Source organism: Erpetoichthys calabaricus, chromosome 13 (assembly GCF_900747795.2).
Source record: "Erpetoichthys calabaricus chromosome 13, fErpCal1.3, whole genome shotgun sequence".
Classification (NCBI taxonomy): Eukaryota; Metazoa; Chordata; class Cladistia; order Polypteriformes; family Polypteridae; genus Erpetoichthys; species Erpetoichthys calabaricus.
In genome coordinates this window covers 72,435,718-72,451,273 of record NC_041406.2, presented here as the reverse complement: position 1 = coordinate 72,451,273, position 15,556 = coordinate 72,435,718, and positions in this window count along the sequence as shown.

Here is a 15,556-nt window from a genome sequence, read left to right as displayed (position 1 = left end):
GGATAGTGGATTTTGCCAAAAGGATGGACATGACTGTGGTGAATACGTATTTTAAGAAGAAGGAGGAAAATAGTGTTACGTAAAAGAGTGGAGGACGATGCACACAGGTAGATTATATCCTATGCAGAAAAGTCAATCTGAAGGAAATTGAAGACTGGAAAGTGGTGGCAGGAGAAAGTGTAGTTAAGCAGCATAGGATGGTGGTATGTAGGATGACGTTGGAGATCACAAAGAGGAAGAGAGTGAGGGCAGAGCCAAGGATCAAATGGTGGAAGTTGAAAAAGGAAGACTGCAAGGTTAAGTTTAGAGAGAAGGTGAGACAGGCACTGGGTGGTAGTGAAGAGTTACCAGACAGTTGGGAAACTACAAAAGATGTAGTAAGGGTGACAGCAAGAAGGGTGCTTGGTGTGACATCTGCACAGAGGAAGGAGGAAAAGGAAACCTGGTGGTGGAATGGGGAAGTACAGGAGAGTATACAGAGGAAGAGGATGGCAAAGAAGAAATAGGATAGTCAGAGAGATGCAGAAAGTAGACAAGAGTACAAGGAGATAAGGCACAAGGTAAAGAAAGAGGTGGCGAAGGCTAAAGAAAAGGCGTATGATGAGTTGTATGAGAGGTTGGACACTAAGGAGGGAGAAAAGGACCTGTATTGATTGGCTAGATAGAGAGACTGAGTTGGGAAAGATGTGCAGCAGGTTAGGGTAATAAAGGGTAAAGATGGAAATGTACTCACAAGCGAGGAGAATGTGTTGAGCAGATGGAAAGAGTACTTTGACAGGCTGATGAATGAAGAGAACGAGAGAGAGAGAAAAGGTCGGATGATGTGGAGATAGTGAATCAGGAAGCACAACAGATTAGCAAGGAGGAAGTAAGATCAGCTATGAAGAGGATGAACAATGGAAAAGCTGTTGGTCCAGATGACATACCTATGGAAGCATGGAGGTGTTTAGGAGAGATTGCAGTGGAGTTTTTAACCAGATTGTTTAATGGAATCTTGGAAAGTGAGAGGATGCCTGAGGAGTGGAGAAGAAGTGTACTGGTGCCAATATTTAAGAATAAGGGGGATGTGCAGAACTGTAGTAACTACAGGGGGATAAAATTGACGAGCCACAGCATGAAGTTATGGGAAAGAGTAGTGGAAGCTAGGTTAAGAAGTGAGGTGATGATTAGTGAGCAGCAGTATGGTTTCCTACCAAGAAAGAGTACCACAGATGTGATGTTTGCTCTGAGGGTGTTGATGAGGAAGTATATTGAAGGCCAGAAGGAGTTGCATTGCGTCTTTGTGGACCTGGAGAAAGCATATGACAGGGTGCCTTGAGAGGAGCTATGGTATTGTATGAGGAAGTTGGGAGTGGCAGAGAAGTACGTAAGAGTTGTACAGGATATGTACGTGGGAAGTGTGACAGTGGTGAGGTCTGCAGTAGGAGTGACGAATACATTCAAGGTGGAGGTGGGACTACATCAGGGATCGGCTCTGAGCCCTTTATTATTTGCAGTGGTGATGGACAGGTTGACAGATGAGATTAGACAGGAGTCTCCATGGACTATGATGTTTGCTGATGACATTGTGATCTGTAGCAATAGTAGGGAGCAGGTTGAGGAGACCCTGGAAAGATGGATATATGCTCTAGAGAGGAGAGAAATGAAGGTCAGTAGGAACAAGACAGAATATATGTGTGTAAATGAGAGGGAGGTCAGTGGAATGGTGAGGATGCAAGAAGTAGAGTTGGTGGATGAGTTTAAATACTTGGGATCAACAGTACAGAGTAATGGGGATTGTGGAAGAGAAGTGAAAAAGAGAGTGCAGGCAGCATGGAATGGGTGGAGAGGAGTGTCAGGAGTGATTTGTGACAGACGGATATTAGCAAGAGTGAAAGGGAAGGTCTACAGGACGGTAGTGAGACCAGCAATGTTATATGGGTTGGAGACGGTGGCACTGACCAGAAAGCTAGAGGTAGCAGAGTTAAAGATGTTAAGATTTGCATTTGGTGTGATGAGGATGGATAGAATTAGAAATGAGTACATTAAAGGGTCAGCTCAAGTTGGATGGTTGGAAGATCAAGTCAGAGAGGCGAGATTGTGTTGGTTTGGACATGTGCAAAGCAGAGATGCTGGGCATATTGGGAGAAGGATGCTAAGGATAGAGCTGCCAGGCAAGAGAAAAAGAGGAAGGCCTAAGAAAAGGTTTATGGATGTGGTGAGAGAGGACATGCAGGTGGTGGGTGTAACAGAACAAGATGCAGAGGGCAAAAAAATATGGAAGAAGACGATCCACTGTGGCAACATCTAACGGGAACAGCCGAAAGAAGAAGAAGAAGAAGAAGCGTAACAGCAATCTTGTTTTGGAGATTTTCTGTTGGTACATACAGCGGCCCTAATTTTTGTTGACGTAAAAAACAAAATATTTTTGTTGGAATTAAATAAGGATGACCGGTTTGGCACCCAAATATTTTCCAGTGGCATCTTATAATTTCTTTACTCAACCACAATAGATGGATATACTGTATGCAGTAGATACAGAGACACACAAACTATGGCCTGAACACACACCAGAATGACTTTATAAAGAGGATACTTCTCATTATGGAGCTTGTTCCAAAGAATTTTGAGTAACTATTGTGGCGGGCAGCCTGCTGCTCAACCTGGCTGGAACGCCCAAAGAAGAGAAGGAGGGGGGAAGGCTGCTACTGTGGGACACTGCCTCCCCCAAGATGCCAGATCGCATGTTCTCTGCAGCATAGCGGTGCCCCAGATTCCATCAGGGCATCATTGAATCTGTAATTTGGCATCACAGCCCTGCTGGGTACATTGGTTGCTGCCAGGAGATGCTGCAGGAAGGTCTGGGGATTTGTATTTCCCATATAGCCCTGAAGTACTCCCAAGTCATGGGGCCAGAAGCCCCAAAGTACTTCCAGGTTGAAGAAAAACCTCAAGTCCTCCATCTGATCCAGAGGTGCTGGCACGTCACAGGGACGGAAGAACATTAGCACTTCCAGGTCAAGGACTACAGTATATAAAGGACTGCTGAAGACCCAGCAAGCGAGCTGGAGTTGGGAGGTAGTATGACAGAGCTTGCTGGGAGGAGTGGAGGAGAGATTTGTGTTGTTTGTTGTAATTATTGTTACTATATTTGTTACTTGCCTGTTTATGGTAGCGGAGGTGCTTTTGGGCACTATAAAATCAAGAAGAATAATTAAAAACCTTCTTGGTGATTTTACCCTGTGTTCAGTGTGTCTGTCTGTTGGGTTGAAAGAGGCAACAGCGACCTCTTGCATCTTACACTATATCATATAAGGTTTTGGGTTTGAGTGTATCCACCTATTTGTGAATTTTGTTTTAAGAGCACATTGTAGTGGGGAACCTAATGTGGAAGCCACTGAAGCCTCTGCAGGAAACTCTGCCTCCTTCTCCTTCACTCTGACAACAAGTTTACTTTCACACACCACAGATCCATCATTTGTAGCACACATAACTTGACCCTGGAAGCACATCCCTCTGACCTGGACAAACACTTAAAATAGTGTTGTGGAGCAGAAGCTACTGATGTGAAGGGAAGCAGTAGGAAGAATTTCAACAACAAATGAACATGACAGTGAGCTCTCCCCATTATCTTAAAAGTGCTTCAATTACAAAAGTAAGCATGCTTAATTTCCATAATAATTGAAAAATATTTTTAAAATTAACAATATTGAAGATAAATTCAAAGACCTAAATCCCTCACCTTCCCAGTCTGTTTGCTAAGACCTACTGAAGTCTGAATATTCTTTGGATAATGAAAATTAAACTACAACTTATAGCAACAACAACAGACTACAACTAAATACATCACAATATAGGAAATATAAATGCTACAAGCAGGTACTGTAACCTTTTTATATTGAGATCACAGGAATGCAATACATATGTAAAGAACATTAAAAAAATAACTAGATGGCAAACATCAGAGGAAAAATATTGAGGAGACAGGCATAAAATGATATTATTATAAAAAAAACTAACAATAATGAAATGAAAATTAGACACAAATACCGTCAGTCTGGCTGCAGACATACACTGTGAAGCCCACAACAACATTTTATGTCTATAGCACATTTGCATGCAAAGGGTGCCGCTCAAAGTACTGCACAGGAAAATAAATAAAATGAAAATTACAAACCATCCATCCATCTATATTGTGAACCAGCTTATCCAGGCCAGGTTTGCGGTGCAGCAGGAGCCATTCTCAGAAAGCATTGGGCACAAGGCAGGGACAATACTTGGAAAGTATGCCAATCCATCACAGGGTGAACACACACATTTGCACGCGGACCCACGCTTATATGCACACGCACCCATTCACACATCAGGGCCAGTTTAGCAACGTCAGTTCACCACCCTGCATGTCTTTTGGACTGTGAGTGGAAATTGGAGCACCTGGGGAACATTTACAAGTATTACAATAAACTTGGATCAAAGATACACACACACTGTCATAAACTATTATCACCATCACTCATAAATGTATAATCAACAAAGAATTATTAGAATTATTTAAAATGAGATAAAGACAGGTAGATATTCTTTGCATAATCAAAATGAAATTAGTCCTAATAAAGATAAAAAAATTAAAATATACACATAACATATGAAAAGGAAATGTTATATAAAATGGACTAATGGAGAAAATGCAAGCTCCACATGGGGAGTACCTGGGATGCAAACCCCAGTCTCCCTACGGTGAGGCAGTAGCAATATCACTGCACTACTGTGCCATCCAAAATTACAATCCCAAAGTAAAATAAATAAATAAATCACATTAAAAATTTTCCAGAATAACAAATACGCAGTATGCTATACTCAGTGTATTTAGTTTCTCAGACTATAGGCTTATTTGAAAATTAGAATAAAACATACTTATCATTTTGTCAGCTTCTCCAAGGAAAGGGCTACTAACCTGACGGTGGATGTGGCCTGATTTCCACAAACAAAATAAATGCCACTTTCAGCAGGACAGTGGACTTTTGGTCTCACAGTGGATGTCTGCAGCCAGACTATATTGCTTCATTGGTGCCTTCATACTGTGTTAAAAGACAATCATTGCATTCAAAAACTCCTGCTCTTGTGCTCCGCTATTTATAAGGTTAGACTAGGTAATATATAGTAGATAATGACTATAATACCCCTTTTTAACTTGCATTTGTAATATTATTAAAAAGATGTGAAGTGAAACTAATATCTGCATTAGGGAGGCTATAACACACGGCTTCGATCTGTAATGCTTTCTAGTCAAATCCAAAAGTCCTCACTATGCCATGGCGCACCACCTAGTTAAAGAAGACTTGCATTTAAATCCTGTTTCACATAAATGGCGATTCTCCCGCCATTTTGATTTTGTCTGTGTACTTGTCTATATTATACTAAACTCGGTCTCTATTACTGTATTTAGCCAGTATTCTATTAATCCTATTATATCATAATTATGTGCATCTACATATAAATCTAATTCACATATTTTATTCTTTATTATTCTTATTCTTAATACCCCGGGAATTAGGGCAAGCATGCGGTTGCCCTGGCAATGGATAAACTGTTTTCCACAGACGTGGCGATCATGCTTTGGGACGCTGTTTGGCGTGTCGTCCCAAAAGTGTTTAGAAACCTTACAGACAGGCGGACACAAAATGTTCCAAAACATACAATTTTTATTTACAAAGTCTAGCACACAACACAGTGCCCATGCACCAAACACCTTTGTCTCGTCAGTTCTCTCCCTTCCAGAGTTCTCCTGCCGCATTTCCACCTATCCTCCCAAGCGTTGCCTTCTTCCTCCCTACTCCAGCTCCATCTACTTGAGGGAGGCGGCTTCTATTATAGCCACCCGGATGTGCTCCAGGTGCTCCGTGAGGGTCTTCTTGTTGGAAGTGACGCATGAGAAACCAGAAGCACTCCGGGTGTCCCTGGAATTCCTTCCGGCACCACTTCCAGGTATGGTAGAAGTGCTGACATCCAGGGCTCTCTAGTCCTTCGGGCACCACCCTGTGGTGGCCACAGGCCCCAATAGGGTTGAGCTTCCATGCTCAGTTCCCGTGGCCCCCATACAGACCAGGGCGGCTGCCCTCTCGTGGTCCAGGGGAGGTATAATCCCTCTCCTGGTCCTTCTAGGCGTCCCGGACGGGCATGGGTCGTGGCCGTCTGCCACAATATATATAATGAAGTAAACAAAAAGAGTACAGATAAAGGTACAAAGATAAGAAAATATGATTCAATATCATTCTTATCTTATAATGGTACTAATACCTGGGACGAAGCCTGTGATTGGTCCTGCAACATGTACAGGGTGGTCCAGATCTAATTATGCAATTATGTAATTTTCATTATGCTATAACTTATTAAGTTTATTACATAAAGAATTCACAAAAACTTCTTTTTGTTGCCGATAGATGGCAGCACCTGCCCTGCATTCATTTATTACAAGATATTTCAAAAAATTCTTTTGTCTTGCATTGTTTTCCTGCATTGCATTAAAAGTTGCATAATTAGATCTGGACCACCCTATACTTGGTTACTCACCCCACTCTTGGTGAGCTGTGTCCCCTGTTTGCCGACCTGGACCCACAAGGACTGGATATCTACTCTCATGTCGGTAATGATGGTAGAAATGTCTTGCTGTTCATTCATTTTCCAGCAAAATACTGCCGACTATGCCACTGTGAAATAAATACAAAGAGCACAGATAAAGATTTAGGGTAGCTAACCTGTATATTTGGCAAACCAGTTGAAAAAAATGGTCTTTACAGACTAAGTTTAAAACAGAAATGAATACAATAGACAAGATGGTGGTTATATGGTGAGTTGACAGGAAGGGTGGGTCCACAGGAACCGGAAGTGTCATCAGCGGTACCAGAAGTGACATCAGAGTACTCAAGTTCAATCTGCTAGTTTACAGAAGGAAAAAGAGGGAAAAGATTAGTGGACAGCACCAACCCCTGGTTCTGTGAATTAAGTAACATTATTCCCATCCATTATCTGTGTCCCATGTGCACATGTGTGAAATTTACACATATACAGTATATCAATATGCAAGACAGTTACAAGACAATTTTAGCAAAACCAGAAAAAAAATATGATACGTTTATAAGAAAATTTACAAAGATGAAAACAGCAATGACCTTTTTTTTCTCCAAAACATAATAACTCCTATGATATGAATAAATATATATAGAGTGAATTACACACCCCAGCCCTTCCCAAAGTTTTCGCAATAGTCCACAGTTCGAACAATCTTATTTTACTGGCTGGATGAATACGGAAGCCGGGCAAAGAAAGAATCTGAATGTTTTAAATGTAAAATGTTTCCATAGTCAGCATTGTGCCATAATAAAAAATGCAATGAGCTCACAGGGATCCACTGGACATTACAGGGGCAATGCAGGATTCAAGGAACTATTGCCCCTGGAGATGAATGCTCATCTTCCCCTATCTAAGTAGTAGCAGTACTTTCTCTAACTGCCCAATGCAGTTGCTGATCTGTTTAGATAGTCTGCAAGTCTTTTCCCTCAGATTGCTGTTCTCTTTCTCCCTTTTGAAAATGGTGCAATTTATGCAAATTACAGATTCTGGAAACAAGACGTCCTGCCTTCAGGGGTGGTATTGTCAGTCACCAGTTTAATTCAACCCAACATGTAAGGGCTGTCCTTTTTGCCCTCACAAGTAAACCTGAAAAACAAATGGCAAACACATAATGTTTCTCTGTGCCAGTGATACAAGGAAACCAACATCCTTCAGTCCTGCAGTTGTTTTCAAAGGTCATATGAGACACAGTGGCAGAGTTTGTGTACTGGTAATAATTTCAGCAAAAGAAAAAAAAACAAAACATGACAGAAGTCAATTTTATTTCTCCTGCTTGTAAGAACAAAGTCTTGCAACGATAACCAGAAAAGAGTTTAAAAATAATAAGGGCACTGTACAAGTTCAGTTGTCTGTTCTGTTTGTTGCCCAGATCATTTTGCTATCTATATACAGTAATTCTTTTTATAGGCCTGTAGGTAAAAGGCAGCATTTTTGTTAGTGTACACAATAGTAAAATAATTAATTTTGTGGGATAAAAGTACAATTGAAATAAATCAATAAAATTAAAAGGTGTTAACAAAGAATATGGTATTCTTATTGCTATATCCACTCCTTTTGTGACTTTTCCAAAAAAAATAAACCAAGAGCATTTAAAATGTCTAATTGCCATGGCACTAAACTGTCTGTAGATTTTTTTTCCACCTGAATAAAAGTAAAGTAGTTACTTCATGTAAAAAAAGTTCACAGATAAATAAAATTTTTAAAAGTGTAAATTTGAGAAAACAAAGTTAATTTAAAATGAACCTTGCATTGCAGCTTACTTGTAAGTAGATTTTTGTTTAGCACATTGGCCTAGCGCATGTTTTTTAAGGCTAGAATAAATATTATTAAAAGTTTTGGGGTTAAATGACTAAAATAAGATGAGCTATTTCATCAACTGTGGTAGAAAGCTGTTTAATTTTGAAGCAGGTAGATGTTAAACTCAGATGAAAAGGTTAGAGAAGGAAACATGATTTTTCTATCTATAGTACTTTTTAAAAATGCACAGTTTTCACACCTAAGTTGACTTCTTCTTGTAACAGCAGAATAATGAATGAATTTCCCTAAAGGCAAACATCATTTTTTTAATTAAAAGTAATCAGAACATGGATTAATTTCAAAGAATGACAAAACAGTAAAAATGAAACTAGGGAAAGGTATTTATTGTGACCTGCCTTAAATATAGATAACAAATGAATAAAAAGTATGATAATAATGGTTCTGATATTTTAAATCAGACCCAAGGACATGTTTATACAGTACATGAGGGTGTATACTGTATATGGGGTTTTAAGACACTCAGAAACAGGTCTCATACTTTAGCTATTATTTGTTTTAGCAAACATGAAAGATTTATTTTTTAAAAAGGATAAGAAAATAAGCTCAAAATTTACAAACGTTTAACTGAAGTCTGATTCTAATGTGTTAAGTTTAAAGCCTTTCCCAGCTTGCATCTCCACTTCATTTAGTGAGCCCTTTATTCATTCTGTGACAGTTGTTGAGGCTTCTGCTTCAGCAAGTGCTTTGCTGTTGGCTTTTCTCACTCTTCAAGGTTCTTCTCCACTTTTATCAGCAGTCCTAGAGTCACGTGACCTGAAGGAATTTAGGCAGAACTCTGTTTTGTTGCCCTTATCAAGTGGTCCCTAAGGGCTTTCCCTTTCCTAACTGCTCTGATGCTGAGTCTAGTAAACCATAACAGGATACAGTTAGGTCCATAAATATTTGGACAGTGACACAATTTTCATAATTTTGGCTCCGTACGCCACCAGAATGGATTTAAAGTTAGGCAATCATTATGTGACTGAAGTGTAGACTTTCAGCTTTAACTTAATGGATTTTCCAAATATAGCGCATGTGCAGTTTAGGAATGACAGACATCTTTCTGCATAGCTCCCCCATTTTCCTGAGCTCAAAAGTATTTGGACATTTAACTGACAAGCTGTTCCATAGCCAGGTGGGAGCAGTTCCCTCATTATTTCATTAACTATTAAGCAGGTGAAAGGTCTGTAATTGATTCTAAGTGTGAAATTTGCATTTGGAAGCTGTTGCTGTGAACTCTCAATATGAGGTTCAAAGAGCTGTCCATGCAAGTAAAAACAGGCCATCATTAGGCAGAGAAAGCAAAACAAACCCTTTAGAGAGATAACAGAAACACCAGGAGTGGTCACATCAACAATTTGGTACATTCTTAAAAAGAAGGAACACACTGGTGAACTCAGCAACACCAGAAGTTTGAAAAACCACAGAAGACATCAGTGCTGGATAACTGCAGAATTGTGTCCTTGCTGAAGAAGAACCCCTTCACAACATTTAGCCAAACCAAGAACACTCTTCTGGAGGTAGACCTATCATTGCCAAAGTCTACAATCAAGAGAAGACTTCATGAAAGTAAAAACAGAGGGTTTAGCTAAAGGTGTAAACCACTGGTAAATCTCAAGCATAGGAGGGACAGATTAGACTTTGCCAGAAAAATATTTTTAAAAGCCTGTCCAGTTCTGGAACAATTTTAAAGATCAATATATACCAGTATGCTGGAAAGAGAGGAGTATGGAAAAGAGAAGAAAAGGGTCATGATCCAATGAATACCACATCATCTGTGAAACATGGTGGAGGTAGTTTTATGGCCTGATCATGCATTGCTGTGAATGGAAGTCACTTATTAGTGCTTATTGATGATATGACTGTTAGCACAAGTATCAGGATGAATTCTGAAGTTTATAGGATAATACTATCTGCTGAGTTTCAGCGAAATGCTGCAAAACTGATGGGACGACACTTCACAGTACAAATGGACAATGGGCCAAAACATACTGCTAAAGCAAACCAAGTGTTTGTCAAAGCAGAAAAGTTGGAGATTCTTCAATTACCCAGTCAATCAAGTGACCTCAACTCAATCGGACATGCATTTCAGTCTAATGACCAATCAACAACTGAAGATAACTGCAGTAAAGGCCTGACAAAAAATCACTGGGGTGGAAACTCAGCACTTGGAGATGGCCATGTGTTCCAGACTTTAGTCAGTCATTGACTGCAAAGGATTTTCAACCAAGTATTGGAAACCATCATTATATTTATGATTATGTTAGTTTATCCAAATACTTTTCAGCCCCTGGAAATAGGGGGACCATGTATAAAATTAACATATATGATAAAAAGCTAAAAGTCTACACTTCAATTATATCTTGACTGCTTAATTTCAAATCCATTGTGGTGGCGTACAGACCTAAAATTATGAAAATTGTGTGACTGTCCAAATGCTTATGGACTTGACTGTAGATATACATATACATACAAGTGGAATATGAACCTGAATATAAGAGATACTCAAATAGAATATGCCAGATCTCTCAGATATTTCTTTAAATTTACTGTTTTAAGTATGGGTTACATTCCCATTGTGCAACATCTGAAACACAACACATAATGGAAGTTGGATGATTACCTATTGCTTTATGTGAAAATTGTAAAAGGTAAGCAATGTCCAACTCAGTGTAAACTGAATAACATGTTGATTTTAAAAATATATTGCTAAAATATTAAGGAAAAATATTTGTAGGGACAACAGGTATGAAACTTAAAATCAAAGTGGTTCAGAAAGAAAGGCCTCAATCAATTGTCAGATCATTGTATGATTTTACCATAGTTATGAACATGTAGATTATGTATAAAATGCTCAGCCCAAGTCAATTAGGCTGTCAGGTTGTTCATTCCAAAAGGAAGACGTCAAAATGTATTTTCCTTAAAAAATTATTTTTCTTTTACTTTTTAAAATTCCCACAGATTATATCATTGGTTAGCTACATTTACATAGTTCTTAATTTTCATGATTTGAAACATTAACACCAATTAATATACAGTAGACAATTTCAGATATATTAATCTACATTATGAGAAGGATCTATGAGTTGTAGAGTACTGTTCAAGTGGCCTACATAAGCCATTAAGAAAACTAATAGGATGTTTGGTTATACTGCCCAATGTGCAGAGCACATGTCAAGTGACATTATGCTTAAGCTATATAGCTCACTCGCAAATCCTCATCTGGAATACTGTGTATAGTTTTGGCCACCATATTTAAGAAAAAAAAAGATAGCAGCGCTACAGAAAGCCCAAAGAAGGGGCGACTAGGAATATTTCAGGAGTATGTTTTATGAACTACAGTATAAGGAAAGACTAAAGGAAGTTTTTAAAATTTTGAAAGGAATTAGTACATTGGATGCCAGCTGTTAAGATAAATTCTTCCAACAAAACATGGAAGGTAATTTGTTAAATGCAAATTTGTCAAAAATGTTAAAAATCTTTCTCTTTACACAGAGAACCATAGTCACGTGGAATAAATTACCCATTAGTATTTTAGTTACTTTAGGGACCATCAAAACTCAACTCAATGTTATTTTACAAGACTAAGGTCAATAGATTTGCCTGTTCTCATTTAAACTCTTCTAATGTTGTATCTACTGACTGTTCACAAAAAATATGTGTATGACTGTGTCAAAAGGTGTTGCATCCTCTGTTAATCCTTTTTTTTTCTGTAAATCTGTGTATGTGATGTGAGAAAACTACTTCTCAAATTGTTAGAATGAATTAATGCAAAAAATACAGAAACTGGGGTTTTCGTAGCATGGTGTGATATTGTGACAGTACCCCAAATCCTAAACTTTCCAGGTTCAAAAATGAGTATTTATTGGACACAATACCTTTAACAGGTCTCTTTCCGTTAACACAGTGCTGCAGTGCAATTGTTTTTCTTCTCTCTTTCTCTCTGTTCTCCTCTACTTCTCCCCAGTTAGAGTCATCCATCTCCTCTCCGACTGTTTCTGAGGGAGGCACAGCTGTTTCTCTTGTACAAGACCCAGAAGTGCTTCCCCCATAGGAAGTATGTGCAGATCAGATAGAAAGCCTGACAAAAATAAGGGGCATAAGTTCCTGCAGCACCCCTTGATGGCACCCGAGGAACCTAACATGGCCAGTTCACGGGACTACAATTCCTAGCGTGCCCTGCAGGTGTCTGTATGGGTATCATAGTCGATATAAGTCCATAGTTCATATAAGTTATCTCCTCCTGTTGTTCCAGCATGCTGGTCTCCCAACCGGGTAAGGATACTTGTCTGAGCCCTTCCTGGATGCCAGTATCTCTGTTGTGGTGTTGGCTCCTTCTACCAATCCTCATCCTTCATGTCCAAATATTGGAGTGTCTCCTGGCCAGGTAAGGAATATTGAGCTATACTGTCTGGGATGCCTGCCCATGCTTGCTGTTCTTTACAGTGGTTAATGAATATTGAAGAGCAGGCTACATTTGTACCCCACTTATTTTAATATACCGTATATCAAGGCTAATTTTAGCAAAAAGGAAGTGTTGCTTAATCTAATTACAACTTTGAGTAAAACCACAGCTTTCAGACAAATGTAATATCAATGATTCCTTTCCGAAAATCTGCAATTTGAATGTCTGGGCACTGCCAAATAATTTTCTATCAGCAGTGAAACAAATTTGACATTTGCAGGCAAGAAATGACACACATGAATGTTCCAACTGTTTTGTTTTATAAAAGTCTTGGATTTATTTTGGAATAGGATTGAGGAAACACAAGGTCTTCATTTCCTATATGCTTAGAAATACAGGTAATGAATGTACTCTGACTGTTTTGTCCTTGCTGCTTAATTTTATTCTCATACAATGTTTTAAGCATTGGGTTCCATTTAAAACAGAATCCATTACTTGGAAACACTTTGGGATTTCCATTCAGCCAGAGGACTCCCTGCAGCAAGAAGCAGTCAAAAGTATGCTAAAATCCTTGGAGGCTCCAGGTTAGTACGCTTCCAAATTTGACGCCTAATTAAAACTTTGCAGATCAGGTAAAGTATTCTTAATTCCTACTTCTACTGACACATATTTCTAAAACACTATCAGGCATTTTGCCTGACGTTCTTTTTAAATCTCTAAAATATTTTTAATAATTATTTAAGATTTGAAAATTCAGACTTAGAAATATTCACACTGTAAGATATATTGACTTGTAAAACACTTGTGAAAAAGATGTGAGACTGGAAGTTTACTAGCATTAATATTTCATATTAACAGAGTGAAAAGATAAACAGATTTCAAAATATTGTCTGGGCTTCTTTAGAAGGCAGAACACAAATGGTTACAATAGTTGTTGAATGAGGAATGCTATTGCACAGACAACAACATGATATGTCACGTCAGTTTCAAACCTGCTTAATCAAGACCAGGGCCATATTGGGGTTTGTTGAGAGTGCATGTCCATTGCTGGGTGAACACATAAACCACACACAACAAAAACACACTAGGGCAAATTTAGCATCTCCAGTTCACCTAACCTGCATAATTTTGGACAACAGAAGGAAACTACAATACCTGGAGAAAACCCACACAAACACGGGTAGAACATGAAAACTCCACACTGGGAGGACCCGGGACAAGGACCCTGGTCTCCTTATTGCGAGGCAGCAGCATTACCACTGTGCCACCCAATATTATATGTATTGCCCCTAATATTAAAAACATCTGGAGGCATTATATGAAGAGAAAAAATGTGTGTCCACCAATATAAAGCTCAGTACAGTAGAGGGCAGGCAACCCAATTTGTGCTAACATTGCAGCTCCTATAAGCAAGTTCAAATTGAACAGGCTGGAGGCCAGTACCCTTTCTCCATGTTGCTCACAGTTGAGACAAGTGAGAATCTTCTGAGGTAGTAGTGGTAAAGAGACCAAGGTTAGGATGAGAGAAAGAGAGGAAGAGATGGGAGATGAGAAGGATTTTTAAAACATGGACAGATACAGTGCCCTTTTTTACTTGATTTACCTCACTGCTCCACAGCTTAAAAAGACCAATCAAATAATTTAGACTTGATTAAATTGCACATTGTATACTTAAATTTAAGGGTATTTGCATACATTTCAGTCACACCATGTAGCAATGACAACACTTTTTTACATGGTCTCCCCATTTCAGGGCACCATAATGTCTGGCACAATGTGATTACTGTGTTTCATTGCTTCATAAGAGAAGGCATACAATACCTTAACTTGCTTCTACTCTTTGGAGCCTGTAGTTGTCATTGTTCACCTTAGGACAATCGCTGTGCCAATGAAAATCGAAGAAGCCATTATGAGGCTGAAAAACAAGAATAAAACCATTCAAGACATCAGTAAAATTACCTAAATCTACTGTTTGTAATGACATTAAGAAGAAAAAACACACTGCTGAGCTCAGTAATTGCAAAGGAACTGGTAGGCCAAGGAAGACCTCCACTGCTGATGACTATGGTAAAGAAAAAGTCCCAAATGTCTGTCCACCAGCTCAGAACTAGCATTCAGGTGGCAGATGTATGTGTGTCAGAGACGACTATCCACAGAAGACTTCATGAATAGAAATGCAGAGGCCACATATGCAAGATGCAAAGCACTAGTTAGTCACCAAAACAGGATGACCAGTTATAGTTTGTAAAAAACGGACTTAAATGAGCCTGCAGAAGTTTGGAAAAAGGTCCTGTAAACAGACAAGACAAATAGTAACCTGTATACAAGTGATGGCAAGAACAAAGTGTGGAAATAATGTAGCGGGGCTACATAACAATAGTATGTTCTATGTTTGTGCTGAGTGCGTTTTGTTTTCATCGTCCCGTTTACTGCCCATTATATGTGTGTCAGTAAATGTTGTCCCCGTAAGTGCAGAGGGGAAGGATGATGTAGAGAGACTGCAGCCCCGAGACGGAAATCACTTGTTAACTCACCAGTTACATCCGGGACGTTCTATATTTAAAAAAGAGGAGCAAAGGCGAGAAGAGAGGAGAGAGAGAGAAGAGACAAATTGAGGAGCGAAAAGAAGACAATTTAACCATCCATTTATCAACTCATCACTGCCGATCATTGCTTTAGTCCACTGCTTGCTTTTTTCAACATCCGATTCTATATCACGACAGCCAGAGCCAAGTAACCCCAGGG